The 17462-nt window shown below is 40.7% G+C and overlaps 1 protein-coding gene across 2 annotated transcripts in view; it reads left to right on the top strand.

Moving 5' to 3' along the window:
- Positions 1-171: 171 nt before the first annotated feature.
- P4HA2 (prolyl 4-hydroxylase subunit alpha 2) overlaps positions 172-17462 on the top strand; it is a 157501-nt gene continuing 140210 nt past the window's right edge. Inside the window, exon 1 of one of the 2 annotated variants that reach the window (XM_086410385.1) lies at positions 172-342. The gene's annotated coding sequence lies outside the window, so the exon portion shown is untranslated. The remainder of the gene's footprint in view (positions 343-17462) is intronic. The other variant, XM_086410395.1, reaches the window with a different exon arrangement.

Consider the following 17462-nt stretch of genomic DNA (forward strand, 5'->3'; position numbering starts at 1 on the left):
CATAGTGCGCGAGGCCGGGGCGGGCTCTGAGCCTGAGCCGCCAAGCCCGCCCAGCCCGCCGGTGGCGCGGCGCGGACGGGGGTGGAGCTGGACCGCGCGTGACGGCGGTGGGCGGGCTCGGGCCGCCGGCGCACCTGGGGCTCCGGCTGGTCGCTGCCCCCGGGCGCTCTCGGTCTCCGCTGGCCTCCGTAGGCCAAGCCCTGAGGTTACAGCCGAAGGAGCCCTGGCTGAGCGGAGGAAGGCCGCGAGAATTGTGACCTCGCCGGCATCTGAGGCCAAGCTCGCTGGCCCAGCGCGGAGCCCGGGGAGCGCCCGAGTGGGCGAGCCGGCTGATAGGCTCAGGTATTAAAAATACTGCAACGTCCCTTCTCCCCACCCCTCCCTTTACAGAGGCCTAAAGGGGTAGGTGACTAGCCCAGGGTCTCGTAGTTAGTATACTGCCCTTGACACCGCCCATTTTTGTAAAAGAGACCGTGATTATTTTGAAACCGGAACCGTTAACTACCCCAAATGGAGAGACTGGGAACAAGGACTTAATTCTAATCCACATGCGCTTTTCACACTGTGGTCTGTAACAAGCCCTTTTTGTTGTCCTTTAACTTGTTCAAGCAAATGTAAAATTTTAACTTCAGTGTTATTGACGATCTCCGTCTAGGATTAAATGTTCCTCAGATCAGTTATTTCTGCAGAGTTAAGAGTTGGAGGGTAATTTTAAAAAGCAACTACGTGATTCTAAAGCTTCGCTGTCCGATAGAATAAGTAGCTACATTTGTAATTTAAAGTTTTCTAGTAGTCATTTTAATTAAGTTACCAGATCTAGCAGGTAAAAGTGTAGGACACCCAGTTAAAATTTGAATTTCTTATATACAAGAAATTTTTTTTGACCAAACCGTGAAGCCTGTGGAATCTCAGTTCCGGATCAGGGAATTGAACCTCTGGCTACAGCAGTGAAAGCTGGAAATCCTAAGCTTTGGACCACTAGAGAACTCGCAAACAATGAATAATTTTAAACTAATAAAATGTGCACAGGGACATATGAAATTCAAATGTATTGTGTAGAGCAAACCTCCATAATAAAGTCAAAAGAAATGGGTGAAATTAACTTTAATAACATTTATTTAATCCAATATACCCATATTTCATCATGTAATCTGCTGGGGTCCAGCCCCGGCTGATCCAGGGTATTCGAAGGAGAGACGGCTTCGGTGACCTATTTATTTATTTATTTATCAAAGATATAAAGAGTAATAGAATAAGGATAGCTCAGTAGGAAAATTCAGTGGAGAAAAGAAGCTGAGTAGCTTGGTTAACGCGGCAAATCAATATAACCCGTGACACCAGGTTAGCTCTGACCACGGAGGCCGCAGGTGCCCTCTCGAATAGCGGAAGGTGCCCCACCTTAGACACCTTCTCGAGTGGGTCTTAGAAGCCCAGGCAAATAAATGGTCGCAGAGGATATCCACGCTCCAGATGGAGACTCAGCTGGAAGTTAAGGGGGAGAATGACATGGGGAGACCAAGCGTTGGTGAGCAAGGCCCGTAGCTTTATTTTCAACAGGGGTTTTTATACCCTAAGGTACACATAGAGGATAATAGGGGATGCAAAGTCAGCAGTCTTTGATCCTTATCAAAAACCAGGGTTTCTTTCCTGCAAATTTATCATATACAAATGGTTTAGGTGATTTACATCATCTTCTGGCCAGAAGGCTTATTAACATTTTATGACTCTTGACAAGGACTTATCAACAAAGACTTATTTTCTCTAAGAGTAATTATTTTAAGGTTTGGCGCCATCTTCCGAAGATAAAATTGCATTCCTATAGGGCGGATGTGTAATGGGCTTACAACAAAGGAAAGAATTTATTACCTTAAGGGTCTAAAGTTACTAACACCAAGGCCACTACTTATTTTTTCTATATACCAACTATTAATTAATACATATTCAAGGATACAATTCAGGGGATGTGAAAACTTGGCAGCAAGCATTGGCTCATCAATGAAATCTTTTACTAGTTTTATTCTGACAGTTTCTAACTCTCTGAGAAGCTCTAAGCTATTTGAATATCTTAAGCTTCCCGTGCCTCTCAAGGCTGGGAGACTGTAGACAATCGTATGCATAGCTGCAGGAGTCCGGGTAAACTTGTCAGGCGAGTTAGAGAGCCATCTGAGGGGCTTGGATTTAAACGCTCGTAATTGCCCAGGAACTTTATTAATTGGAGCTGTAAGTTAACTCTTTGACAGAGAGAGCGAGATGGTGGTAGGGGACAGCCCCCAGTAAAGTCAGAGGTGAGAGCACAAAGCAATAAAGTAGGCAGACTCTGGTTTTTTGGGGGGTAGATGCTCGAGAATATCCGGGGGGACTCCTGAGGCTCAATCCCGCCTTTGCGTATGCCGAGCCTTCTTCCTCATGACCTTTGTCACGAGTGGAATGTCTCTCGCCGGCTCCCGGCAGTAATCGATATAGAAATTATTGTAATAATTTACATTTTTACATAAGATCTTATAATTTTATAATTTTCATACTAAATCATAAGAATCTAGTGTGTAATTTTATAGCACATTTCAGTATGGATTAGCCACACTTTAAGAGCTCAGTAGCCACATGTAGCTTGTGGGCTATTTTATTGGACAGAGCTGTTCTAAGGCCTTTAAGAATTAGGGTTGTTAAATTTAACATTGGGGCATTTTCCTTTTTGTAATAATAGTGGCTTAGTGATAGAGAACTAAACTTGCACTTTTAAATATAACCTGTTGGATAAACCAATTGTGATGGATTCTACATTGAAAATAAAAATAGAGGAGAAGCTATCCTTGACAGGATGTTTTACACAAAGAAATAAACATTTCCATAAAATGCAAGGATTTTTAAAAAAATTAGGCTCAAATTCTTAATACAGGTTTTAGTCTTACTAAACAGGTCTTGCTTGTTTACACCGACTGGTAACCTACTACTGTTATTGCCTCCTGAAGATGCCTGGCTAGGATTAAATGTACTTAATCCTTTCATGGAGGAGCCTGGTTGGCTGTAGTCCATGGGGTCGCTAAGAGTCGGACACAACTGAGTGACTTCACTTTCACTTTTCACTTTCCTGCATTGGAGAAGGAAATGGCAACCCACTCCAGTGTTCTTGCCTGGAGAACCCCAGGGACAGGGGAGCCTGGTGGGCTGCCGTCTATGGGATCGCACAGAATCGAACTCAACTGAAGTGACTTAGCAGCAGCATCTTATCTCAAGTAACAGTCCTTTGCTGGAACTAACAGAAAGGAAAACGATGCTTCTTGAACATAAACTTTTTTTAATCAACTTTCAGAATTGTTTTAATATTGCAAAATAAATGAAAGCTTCTGTGAGAAAAATGCTGACCTGTGTCCAGACCAAAGGAGGTGAAAAAGTCTTATTTAAGAAATAATCAGTTGGGCATCAGAAAACAGACCTGAAAGGGTTTAGAAACAATTCAATAGGCTACCAAAGAGGTTGCAGATCTTGAAAAGAAAAACCATTTCTTGTGTATGGCTTATCCAAATGCACAAAGCCAAGAGCAACTCAGGGCCTTCCAGTTCTTGGTGGGGCAGGGATTACTCTCTGAATGTTATTATTATTTGAATTGCATCTTTTCAAAAGAGATTGAACTCTGAATCAGTTACCTGAGTTCCTTTAACCCTCAAGATTCTGAATTAGGATGTTCTTACTTTATAAATAAAAGAAAATAAAACTGATTTTTCTGATAGCAGATTCAGGATTAGAACCCTATATTAAATGGATTAAAATGTTAGCAGATGTGGTAGTTGGTCTCCAGGATTGTACACAATGATTGTTGTGTCCTGTGTTATTACAAAACAAAAATCAAAACAGAGTCAGTATTGCTAAGAGAGCTTTATAAATTGAATCAGAGGCCATTAAAGAAGTGTGATTTATGAACGTCTTAATCTGAGTGGAATCTGACCTTTTGACCTGATGAAGTCATCCAAAACACCTACCAGAAACTCAAGCTGATTTGGGGACCCTTCAGTTGAGTTGAGTTCAGTTCAGTCACTCAGTTGTATCCGACTCTTTGCGACCCCATGGACTGTGGCATGCCAGGCTTCCCTGTCCGTCACCAACTCCTGCAACTTGCTCAAACTCGTGTCCGTTGGGTCAGTGATGCCATCCAACCATCTCATCCTCTGTCATCCCCTTCTCCTCCTACCTTCAATCTTTCCCAGCATCAAGGTCCTTTCCAATGTGTCAGTTCTTCACATCAGGTGGCCAAAGTATTGCAGCTTCAGCTTCAGCATTAGTCCTTCCAATGAATATTTAAGACTGATCTCCTTCAGGATGGACTGCTTGGATCTCCTTGCAGTCCAAGGGACTCTCAAGAGTCTTCTCCAACACCACAGTTCAAAAGCATCAATTCTTCAGTGCTCGGCTTTCTTTATGGTCCAACTCTCACATCCACACATGACTACTGGAAAAAACATAGCTTTGACTATTCAGACCTTTGTTGGCAAAGTAATGTCTCTGTTTTTTAATATGCTGTCTAGGTTGCTCATAACTTTTCTTCCAAGGAGCAAGCATCTTTTAATTTCATGACTGCAGTCACCATCTGCAGTGATTTTGGAGCCCCCCCCAAAATAAAGTCTCTCACTGTTTCCATTGTTTCCCCATCTATTTACCAAGAAGTGATGAGACTGGATGCCATGATCTTTGTTTTCTGAATGTTGAGTTTTAAGCCAACTTTTTCACTCTCCACTTTCACTTTCATCAAGAGGCTCTTTAGTTCTCCTTCACTTTCTGCCATAAGGGTGTCTCTTCTACATATCTGAGGTTATTGATATTTCTCCCACAATCTTGATTCCAGCTTGTGCTTCATCCAGCCCGGCATTTCCCATGATGTACTGTGCATGTAAGTTAATTAAGCATGGTGACAGTATACAGCCTTGACGTACTCCTTTCCCAATGTGGAACCAGTCTGCTGTTCTGTGTCCTGTTTTAACTGTTGCTTTGTAACCTGCATACAGATTTCTCAGGAGGCAGGTCAGGTGGTCTGGTATTTCCATCTCTTTCAGAATTTTCCACAGTTTGTTGTGATCCACACAGTCCATGGCTTTGGTGTAATCAATAAAACAGAAGTAGGTGTTTTTCTGGAATTCTCTTGCTTTTTCGATGATCCAGCAGATGTTGGCAATTTGATCTCTGGTTCCTCTGCCTTTTCTAAATCCAGCTTGAACATCTGGAAGTTCACCGTTCATGTATGTTGAAGCCTAGCTTGGAGGTTTTTGAGCATTACTTTGCTAGTGTGTGAGATGAGTGCAATTGTGCAGTAGTTTGAACATTCTTTTGCATTACCTTTCTTTGGGATTGAAATGAAAACGGACCTTTTCCAGTCCTGTGACCACTGCTGAGTTTTCCAGATTTGCAGGCATATTGAGTGCAGCACTTTCACAGCATCATCTTGTAGGATTTGAAATAGCTCAACTGGAATTCCATCACCTCCACTAGCTTTGTAGTGATGCTTCCTAAGGCCCACCTGACTTTGCATTCCAGGGTGTCTGGCTCTAGGTGAGTGATCACGCCATCATGGTTATCTAGGTCATGAGATCTTTTTTGTATAGTTCTGTGTATTCTTGCCACCTCTTCTTAATATCTTCTGCTTCTGTTAGAGCCATGCCATTTCTGTCCTTTATTGTGCCTGTCTTTGCATGAAATGTTCCCTTGGTATCTCTAACTATCTTGAAGAGATCTCTAGTCTTTCCCATTCTGTTGTTTCCCTCTATTTCTTTGCATTGATCACCCAGGAAGGCTTTCTTATCTCTCCGTGCTATTCTTTGGAACTCTGCATTCAAATGGGTATATCTTTCCTTTTTTCCTTTGCCTTTAACTTCTCTTATTTTCTCAACTATTGTTAAGGCCTACTCAGACAACCATTTTGCTATTTTGCATTTCTTTCTCTTGAGGATGGTCTTGATCACTACCTCCTGTACAATGTCACGAACCTCTGTCCATAGTTCTTCAGGCACTCTGTCTATCAGATCTAATCCTTTGAATCTATTTGTCACTTCCACTGTATAATCATAAGGGATTTGATTTTGGTCATACCTGAATGGTCTAGTGGTTTTCCCTACTTTCTTCAATTTAAGTCTGAATTTGGCAATAAGGAGTTCATGATCTGAGCCACAGTAAGCTTTCAGTCTCTTTTTTGCTGACTGTGTAGAGCTTTTCCATTTTCAGCTATAAAGAATATACTCAATCTGATTTTGGTATTGACCATCTGGTGATATCCATGTGTACAGTCTTTTCTTGTGTTGTTGGAAGAGGGTGTTTGCTATGACCAGTGTGTTCTCTTGGCAAAACTCCGTTAGCCTTTGCCCTGTTTCATTCCATATTCCAAGGCCAAATTTGCCTGTTACCCCAGGTATCTCTTGGCTTCCTACTTTTGCATTCCAGTCCCCTATAATGAAAAGGACATCTTTTTGGGGTGTTAGTTCTAGAAGGTCTCGTAGGTCTTCATAGAACCGTTCAACCTCAGCTTCTTCAGCATTACTTGGTTGGAGCATAGATTTGGATTACTGTGATATTGAATGGTTTGCCTTGGAAACAGACAGAGATCATTCTTTTGTTTTTGAGATTGCGCCCAAGTACTGCATTCGGACTTATTGACTGTGAGGGCTACTCCATTTCTTCAAGGGATTCTCGCCCACAGTAGTAGATATAATGGTCATCTGAGTTAAATTCACCCATTCCAGTCCATTTTAGTTCATTGATTCCTAAAATGTCTAAGTTCACTCTTGCCATCTCCTGTTTGACCACTTGCAATTTGCCTTGATTCATGGATACATACCTTGACACATGCAATCTACCTAACACTCCAGGTTCCTATGCAATAGTGTTCTTTGCAGCATCGGGCTTTACTTTCATCACCAGACACATCCACAGCTAGGTGTTGTTTTTGCTTTGGCTTCATCTCTTCATTCTTTCTGGAGTTATGTCTCCACTCTTCTCCAGTAGCATATTGGGCACTTACCGACCTGGGAAGTTCATCTTTCAGTGTCATATCTTTTTGCCTTTTCATACTGTTCATGGGGTTCTCAAGGCAAGAATACTGAAGTAGTTTGCCATTCCCTTCTCCAGTGGACCACACTTTGTCAGAACTCTCCACCATGACCCGTCCATCTTGGGTGTCCCTACATGGCATGGCTCATAGTTTCATTGAATTAGGCAAGGCTGTGGTCTATGTGATCGGTTTGGGACCCTTACTCTGATTTAACTTGTAATAAGCTATCTACTTTTCAGACTCCTACCCTAAAACAGCTCATGGTTCCTTAAAGGCAATTGCTTTCTGACTTGCATCAGAGTCGGTTACACCTTTTGCCAGGCAACTTTTAACAACTTCCTTGCCTTTTTATCTTTATAAGTCCCTGACTCTTTCTCTTCCATGGAACACTCCTTCAGGGTAACCGTAATCTGTGTCTCCTGAATTGTAATTCTTAAGACCCAGGTAAACTATATTCTTATTTATAGCCTCCTCTAATTTTTTGTTGTTGTTGTTGGCAGTATTCATATTCTTGTGTGGGCTTCTCTCACTTAGTACCAGGATTGGTCTTTGTGACCAACAGCATATAGCACATGTGATATTTCATCACTTCAGTGATTACATTTTAAAGTGATCTCCCTCCTAGATACCCCTCCCACCCTTTTCTCTGTCTGTCTTTTTCTTTGGGAGAAGCAAGCTTTCTGCCATGTTGTAAACAGCCCTTTGACTGTCCCAAGTGATGGCAAAGAATGAAGACTCCTGCCAAGAGCCAACGAGGAACCAAGGCACTCTGACCTGATATAAGTGAGCTTGTGAGGGGCAACTTCAGCATCAGTTGAATCTTTAGATGACTGCTGCCCTAACCAATAGCTTGACTGCAACCTCATGAGAAACTGTGAGCTAGCACCACCCAGCTAAGGTAGCTCCCAGATTCCTGAGCCTCATCAATTGTAAGAGATAAAAGTTCATTGTCTTAAGCTGCTAAATTTTGAGGTACTTGTTATGCAGCAATATATAACTAATACATAGATTATTGAACAATATGTTGACTTAAAATACGGAAGAATAAACATCTGTAACTCCTTGATTTGTTTTACCTTCTAAATGACAGAATAGAATTTTACAGATAAGCTTTATAATTTATTTCCCTGATAAGAGATAGCATAGTGTATTGGTTAAAAGCATAACCTCTGAATAAAGATCAGTATTCAACTGCTGACTCCTTCAAGTATTAGCTTAGCAAGTTTTTAAAGCTTTCCAAGCCTCAGTTTCCCAGATGATAGTGCTTAACTCCGGGCAGTGCTTAACTCAGCGCCTAGGACCCATTAAGTGTGAGATAAATATTAGCCATAACTAATGGTTTTATTTTGATTACTGACTTTAAAGAAACACCTTTGGATGTGTCTGTGGGTTGTGTGGGATGAAGCAGTCAGTACTTACTTGCCTGAGGAAGAGGAAAGCTCTAAAGAACTCCTTTGAGAAAAAACAGAGTAGAGGGTCCAGGCTTAGACGAATATTAGAGCTTCTGCATCAGAATAGAGGAGGATGCAGAAGGTCTGTCCAGCCTCTTCAGGTGATCCCCTAGACTGTGTATGGATTTTATGGAAAGGGGACCATGAGTAAAATTTTAAATAGCTATTTTTTGCCCAAGATCTCTGTGAGACATTGTTTGCCTTGGCCTCAAAACACCAGAGTGTGACTCGAGTGAAGGAACAGGACTCTATCCACATCATCAGACACCATCCCAAGTGGCATGTCATCACCTATGTATATCAGCATTTGGGGCACAGTAGAGCAGCTGCAGCTGAGCTTGGCATGCAGGACTTCAGCTGTCAGTGGGTATCAGCACTTTTGTGCTGTTATCCAGGTGTCTACTACAGACACATCTCAGGAAAAAAAAAAAAGAGAAGTCTATGTTCATGAGCCCAACTGTGGTTGGATATTGGAGTTTCACAAATAGAAGGGCCAGAGAAATCACATTTGTGCTAGACTATTTTGTCCTGGACAGATAGGTAGCTAATCATGAAGAGAATGGACCTTGAAACATTCTGCAGACAAAAAAATTATATAATCAAATACTTTGAACAGTTTTCAAAGGACGTATCAGATATCCAGACTTTTTTTTTAATGAGTGTAATTTCCAATACAAAAACCCACAATCTAGCTTCAAGAAACACAAGAGAGTTTAAAAATTTCACTGCCACAAAAGTGGGGGTAGAAATATAAACTTTTCCCCTTCAGGTACACGTACAGAGAATGAGATGTGAAATAGGTTGCTTGCATTTTAAAGGCTGGTTAGCACATTCTAGACTAGATGGAAGAGACCTTGGTGACAGCTAATATTAGAAATACAAATTTACCCCAAAGGATTTTATGAGCATCTGGGACATAGAAAGAAAATTGGATTGTTAATGTTATTTACTTCTTCATTCATTCAGCAAATTAGGTTATATGCCCAACCTTGTTCTGGAATTGAGAAAGACACTGTTCTCAGGGAGCCCAGATAGTGAGATAATTGGAGGATGGTGAAACCAACTGTAAACTTGTGAAAATAAGTATGAATGTCAAATAGTGATTAAGTGCCAAGTAGAGATAAAAGAGCATAAGGGTGTAAAGAGTGACAGTCAGTGGGTGGCTACTTTAGACTGAATGGTGAGTGAATATTTTTCTAAGAAGGTGATATCTGAGCTGAGACGCAGGGGTGAGAAGGAGTCTATCATGTGAGGAACTGGAAGACAGTTTTCCAAGCAGAGGAACAAGTGCAGAGGCTGTGAGGTAAGGACCTGCACTTAGGGTGTTTGAGCAACAGAGGGAAGGTCAGCATAGGAAGTTCCAGTAACCTATGTTACTGGAACATAGTGATCAAAGTGAGTACTGATGAGACATACGGTCAGAGACATTGGCAAGAGGCCAGACCATCTAGTGCTTTGTAGACGGTGTCAAGGAGTTTGAATTTTATACTTGGTGCAATGAGAAACCATCAGAGTATTTTTAAGCAGAGAAAGGATAAGGCGTGGTTTCTATCCTAAAAAGAGTACTCCGGCTGCTATGTGGAGAACTGACCATAGAAGACAAGAATGAAAACAGGTCGACTGGTTAGGAAACTTTTGGAGCATCACAGGCAAGAGTGGAGGATGGCCTGAAGTGGAGTGGTATCTGTGGAAGAGATAAGTGGGTGAATTCAGAATACAATTTGGAAGCAAAAGGTTACGTGACTTACTAACTATTGGATATGGGCACAAGAGGAGGAATTAAGAATGACTCAGACCACCTGACCTGCCTCTTGAGAAATCTGTACGCAGGTCAGGAAGCAACAGTTAGAACTAGACATGGATCAACAGACTGGTTCCAAATAGGAAAAGGAGTACGTCAAGGCTGTATATTGTCACCCTGCTTACTTAACTTATACGCAGAGTACATCATGAGAAATGCTGGACTGGAAGAAACACAAGCTGGAATTAAGCTTGCCGGGAGAAATATCAATAACCTCAGATATGCAGATGACACCACCCTTATCAGAAAGTGAAGAGGAAATAAAAAGCCTCTTGATAAAAGTGAAAGTGGAGAGTGAAAAAGTTGGCTTAAAACTCAACATTTAGAAAACAAAGATCATGGCATCCGGTCCCATCACTTCATGGGAAATAGATGGGGGAAACGGTGGGAACAGTGTCAGACTCTGTTTTTTTGGGCTCCCAAATCACTGCAGATGGTGACTGCAGCCATGAAATTAAAAGACGCTTACTCCTTGGAAGGAAAGTTATGACCAACCTAGATAGCATATTCAAAAGCAGAGACATTACTTTGCCAACAAAGGTCCGTCTAGTCAAGGCTATGGTTTTTCCTGTGGTCATGTATGGATGTGAGAGTTGGACTGTGAAGAAAGCTGAGCGCCAAGGAATTGATACTTTTGAACTGTGGTGTTGGAGAAGACTCTTGAGAGTCCCTTGGACTGCAAGGAGATCCAACCAGTCCATTCTGAAGGAGACCAGCCCTGGGATTTCTTTGGAAGGAATGAAGCTAAAGCTGAAACTCCAGTACTTTGGCCACCTCATGCAAAGAGTTGACTCATTGGAAAAGACTCTGATGCTGGGAGGGATTGGGGGCAAGAGGAGAAGTGGTCGACAGAGGATGAGATGGCTGGATGGCATCACTGACTCGATGGACGTGAGTCTCAGTGAACTCCGGGAGCTGGTGATGGACAGGGAGGCCTGGCGTGCTGCGATTCATGGGGTTGCAAAGAGTCGGACATGACTGAGCGACTGAACTGAACTCAACTGAACCTGGTGCCAGTTTTTGGAATGAGGAAATTGGGTGGGGTGGGAGACTTGTGAAATTAAGAATTTACTTTAATTAAAAATTTTATTGTGATAAAATACACATAATGTAAAATTTATCATCGTGACTCTAAGTGTACAGTTTAGTGGCATTAAGTATATTCATGATGTTTTACAACCATCACCAACTCTTTCCATCTTGCAGAATTGAAACTCTGTGTCCATTAAGCAATAACTGCCCATTCCCCACCCTCTTCAGCCCCTGCTGCTGCTGCTGCTGCTAAGTCACTTCAGTCGTGTCCGACTCTGTGTGACCCCATAGACGGCCTCCCACCAGGCTCCCCCGTCCCTGGGATTCTCAGCCCCTAGTAAGCACCTTTCTACTTTCTGTCTCTGTGAATCTGGCCATTCTATATACCTCATTTACATGGAATCATATGGTATTTGTTCTTTGTGACTGCTCATTTCAGTAAGCATAATGTCCTCAAGGTTCATCTGTGCTAAAGCGTGTGTCAGAATTTTCTTCCTTTTTAAGACTGAATAATGTTCTGTTGTTTGTATGATATTCTATAGTTTGTTTTTCCATTCATCTGTCAGTGGACATTTAGGTTGCTTCCATCTTTTGGCTGTCGTGTATTGTGTGAATATAGGTGTATAAATATCTCTTCAAGTCCATGCTTTCAATTCTTTGAGTGTATATCCAGAATGGAGTTTCTGGATTATATGGTAACTCTATTTTTAATTTTTGGAGGAACTGCCATACTGTTTTCCATAGGGACCGCGCCATTTTACATTTCCATCAACAGTGCAACAAGATCCTCCTTGACTTGTTACTTTCCCCTTTTCTAAAAAAAGTAGCTATTCTATTAATAATAAGGTACAAAGTGATATCTCATTGCGATTTGTGGTGGTTAGTAATGTTGAGCATCATTTCATATGCTTATTGGTCATTTGTGTGTTTTCTTTGAAGAAATGTCTATACAAATTCTTTGCCAGTTTTAATTGGGTGATTTTTTTGTCATTGTGATGTAGGAGTTCTGTTTATGTTCTATGTATTAACCCCTTATAAGATGTATAGTTCCCAAATATTTTCTCCCATTCTATGGGTTACCTTTTTACTCTGTTGATTAGATCCCTTTATGTTAAGAAGTTTTAAGTTTTGATGGAGTTCAATTTTATCTATATTTTATTTTGTTGCCTGTACAAAAGAGTTTTATTTTAAATATAAAAGTAAACTAATATTTAAGTGTAAAATTTGAAGATAGTTGGACATATGAGTCTGAAGATCATAGGAGAGGTCTGAATGAGGTATAGAGTTATCCATGTATGGATGGTATTTATAACCATGGGTCTATATGAGACCAACCAGAAGAGAAGATACATAGGAACACATAGGTCTCCTAATAGGATACAGTCATACTGAAGTCAGGTTTCATAGGAAAATATCAGAAAGTTTTGACTGAGTTAAATTTGAGTAATATGAGTTTATTGAAGATCTTAATTTTCTGAGCTAGATGCCTGGTTAGAAATTAGAAACTCCTGGAAAAGTATCAACCCTCTTTGCTATTGTATTATTACAATAATAATACTAACAATAGCCCAAGATATCATTTAGTCCTTACAGTGACTGCTTAAGATATTCTTATTGTCCCCACGTTACAGATAAAGAAATCAAAGTGAGTAATTCACCTAGTTATTACAGTTAGTTAAGTGGCAGGGCCAAATTAAAACTCTGGTTGGTCTACCTCAAGTCTACACTATTAATTATTAATCATATTATTTTGAAAAATGAGATCTATCCCCCGCCCTTTACCAACTGACTGCATTCAGTCTCCTTAGGTTTCATATCACCATAGTCACATCTCTGTTGGTGGTGAATGGTCCAGGCAAGGTGGAACCAATCCTGACAACTTAGTTAGGCTGATCTGCAGGGTCTTCTTTTGAACACTCTGGATCTTAAAACTGTGCCAGGTTCTCATACACCAAAAAGAAAAGAAAAAAACCTGATGGACACAGCACACTAGAAACAACAGAAGTTGTCACATTTTTACTCCCTTTCATCTTCTACCTAGATATTGTGGTCCTTTGCTTCAAAAGTGCTTCCCTGATAGCTTAGTTGGTAAAGAATCTGCCTGCAATGCGGAAGACCTGGGTTTGATCCCTGGGTTGGGAGGATCCCCTGGAGAAGGGAAAGGCTACCCACTCCCGTATTCTAGCCTAGAGAATTCCATGGACTGTATAGTCCATGGGATCACAAAGAGTCGGACATGACTAAGCGACTTTCACTCTCACTCGCTCACTTTGCTTCAGTCTCAGTTCCTCCACTGTCTTGTCATTCTCCTCTCCTGTACTGCAAAACCCTCAATCCAGCCCTTTGTGTATTTCATTCCTACCCTGGGACAGTAGAGAAGATCACACAACTATGTGAATTGGTGTCTCTACAAATTTACTGTTTCAATCACAGGTGGACTTTTGCCCCACTTGTTATTCTTCCAGCCCACATGTTCCTCCAGTCCATCAGTGACCCCCCCTCCCCTTCTTCATCTTGATTTAGGAGCAGATTGAGAGTGAAGAGTAAAATGGTTTTGATTTATCTTGGGCTTAGATTTTGCGAGATGGGTAAACAGTATGTCTTGGGTAGCAGTGTGAGTATAATGAAGGGATCATGAGGTATAAACTGGAAAGGAACGGATGTCAAGGTCAGAGCTGAACAGTTGTGAAGAAAATAAAAGGTCCTGGAATGAGGTGGAGTTGTTGTGACTGCTGATGGGGCCCAGGGTGTGTCCTTGTCAGGGAGGGATTATAGAACTGTAAAAAACTGTAAACATCAAGTTAGTATGAGGATGTGGTGTAGGATTACTCATTACCTGAGCACAAAAGTCATCAGTACCTCAGGTTGGATTCCAGACAACTCACAGAATGTGGATAAACAACTGGCACGTTGTTGGTAACAGCAAACAGAAGGTCAGAGCATAAACCTTGAAGGAAACACTTTATATATGTGAAGGTGAGGGAGTTATGGTGGAGAACAAAGGGAGTCCTGAGATCTTACCAGGCTCTGAAGTTCACAGGAGGTTGAAAAGAAAGAGCCTGCATGTGAAAGACAGGAGCATGAGGAAGTGCTCAGGGGAAGCTGGAGCTCTGTCAAGGCGAGGATGTGGAGAGAGCAACCAGGGATTTTCTTGATGGAGGAAAGCTGCCTATCCACAGTGGAGCAGGGTTTCAGAGGACACAGTGGCAGGGAAGGGGACAGTGGGAGCGGGAGACGGTGGGCTATGTAGGGACAGGGAGCAGCCAGAGGGGAGCCAGAATGAGAGTATTAAATGAAAGGGATTAAATTTGCAGCGCTGGTTTCAAGGTTCTAAAAATCAGGCTTCAGACATTTTTGTTCTAACTCAGAGACACTGAGTGATAGTTCAGATCTTCATAATTTTTTATGACCCATTCATCAGTCTGTTAAATATGACCTCATGATAAGGTAATTTACCTCAGCAGAGCAAGTTTGACTTGATCTAAATCAGGATAGAGATGACTGCTGCTTAAGCAGAGGGAGAGGAGAGATAAAAATGCCAAGTTGGGATGGGAGAAAATGACTTTGACCTGGGTTTCAACTCCACAGAGCTCAGGTCCAGGTTGGGGCACTGGCCTAGTTACTGAGGCCAAAAGGAAGGAGTTTATGATCTGGCTAGACTGTGTCCATGGAGAGCTCCAGTTTTATATTCTTTATGTTTTTCATCTTTGCTCCCCAGGACTTTGTACTTTATAAGCATATAGAAATTAAAAAAGAAAAACCTTTATTAAGATAATAATAAAATGAAAGTAAAAAATAAAAATTTAATTTTTTAACTTCTATATGATTATAAAAATATGTTATTTGTAAGCAATTATAAAGTATGGAAGACTGCAGAAAAGAAACTAAAATAGAAGTCATCTATAATCCCCCATCCAAAGATACCTACTGTTAATACCTTGAGATATTTCCTTCAAGTTATTTTTTTCATGTTTTTTAAACATAGTTTATTCATTCATGAATTAATTAATTGGTCAGTACTACTGTATACATTTAAAAATACTTGCCCTATATCACAAGTATTGTATCATGTTATTAAAAATAATTCTTAAACAATATTTTTGAAGGCTGAATAGCATTTTTTCATAAAAACACACCATTATTAATTTAACTATTTCCATACTGAGTTTTAAAAATTGTAATTAAAAAAATTTAAATTTACCATCTTACCTATTTTTATGAGTACAGCTCTGTAGTACTAAATATATTTACATTGTTGTGCACAAATCTCTAGAACTTTTTCATCTTGCAAAACCAAAATGTACCAAGCACTAATTCCTCTTCATCTATTTTTCTCTCTTTCCCCCTGACTTGGTAACTGTCTTTCTAATTTCTATGATTTTGACTGTTTTAGATACTTCCTATGAGTGGAATCATACAGAATTTGTCCTTTTGTGACTGGCTTATTTCACTTAGCATAGTATCTTAAGGTTCATCTGTTTTTAAGGCTTTATAACATTCCATTGTATGTATAAGCAACATTATCTTTATCCACTAATTTGTAGATGGACATTTGGGCTGCTTCCAGCTCTTTGCTATTGTGAATAATGCTGTGATGAACATGGGTGTGCAAAACAGCTCTTTGAGATCCTGCTTTGAATCATTTTAGATATATACCCAGAATTGGGATTGATAGATGATATGATAATTCTATTTTTTAATTTTTTGAGGAAACTCTATAATCTGTGTGTTATGGAAAATTTCTGTTTTCCATAATGGCTGTACCATCATACATTCTCACCAGTGGTGTACAAGGATTCCAGTTTCTCTACATCCTTACCCATACGTCTCTTCTGTTCTGTTGATAATGGCTATACTAATGAATATGAGGTAGTATCTCATTATGGTTTCAATTTCCATTTGCATTTCTTTAATGATGAAAACAGTGGGAAAGACTAGAGATCTCTTCAAGAAAATTAGAGATACCAACATTTCAGGCAAAGATGGGCTCAATAAAGGACAGAAATGGTATGGACCTAACAGAAGCAGAAGATATTAAGAAGAGATGGCAAGAATATACAGAGAAACTATACAAAGGGATTTTCACAGCCCAGATGATCATGATGGTGTGATCACTCACCTAGAAACAGACGTCCTGGAATGTGAAGTCAAGTGAGCCTTAGGAAGCATTACTACAAACAAAGCTAGTGGAGGTGATGGAATTCCAGTTGAGCTATTTCAAATCCTAAAAGATGATGCTGTGAAAGTGCTGCACTCGATATGCCAGCAAGTTTGGAAAACTCAGCAGTGGCCACAGGACTGGAAAAGGTCAGTTTCCATTCCAATCCCAAAGAAAGGCAATGCCAAAGAATGCTCAAACTACCGCACAATTGCACTCATCTCACATGCTAGCAAAATAATGCTCAAAATTCTCCAAGCCAGGCTTCAGCAATACATGAACCGTGAACTTTCAGATGTTCAAGCTGATTTTAGAAAAGGCAGAGGAACCAGAGATAAAATTGCCAACATCTGTAGGATCATGGAAAAAGCAAGAGAGTTCCAGAAAAACATCTATTTCTGCTTTATTGACTATGCCAAAGCCTTTGACTGTGTAGATCGCAATAAACTGTGGAAAATTCTGAAAGAGATGGGAATACCAGACCACCTGACCTGCCTCTTGAGAAATCTGTATGCAGGTCAGGAAGCAACAGTTAGAACTGGACATGGAACAACAGACTGGTTCCAAATAGGAAAAGGAGTATGTCAAGGCTGTATATTGTCACCCTGCTTATTTAACTTATATGCAGAGTACATCATGAGAAACGCTGGGCTGGATAAAGCACAAGTTGGAATCAAGATTGCCAGGAGAAATATCAATAACCTCATATATGCAGATGACACCACTCTTAAGGCAGAAAGTGAAGAGGAACTAAAAAGCCTCTTGATAAAAGTGAAAGAGGAGAGTGAAAAGTTGGCTTAAAACTCAACATTCAGAAAACTAAGATCATGTCATCTGGTCCCATCACTTCATGGCAAATAGATGGGGAAGTAGTGGAAACAGTGGCAGACTTTATTTTTTGGGACTCCAAAATCACTGCAGACGGTGACTGCAGCCGTTAAATTAAAAGATGCTTACTCCATGGAAGCAAAGTTATGACTAACCTAGACA

This window comes from Bos grunniens, chromosome 7 (assembly GCF_055505025.1).
Source record: "Bos grunniens cultivar Pamir isolate PY7600 chromosome 7, Bosgru_T2T1.0, whole genome shotgun sequence".
Classification (NCBI taxonomy): Eukaryota; Metazoa; Chordata; class Mammalia; order Artiodactyla; family Bovidae; genus Bos; species Bos grunniens.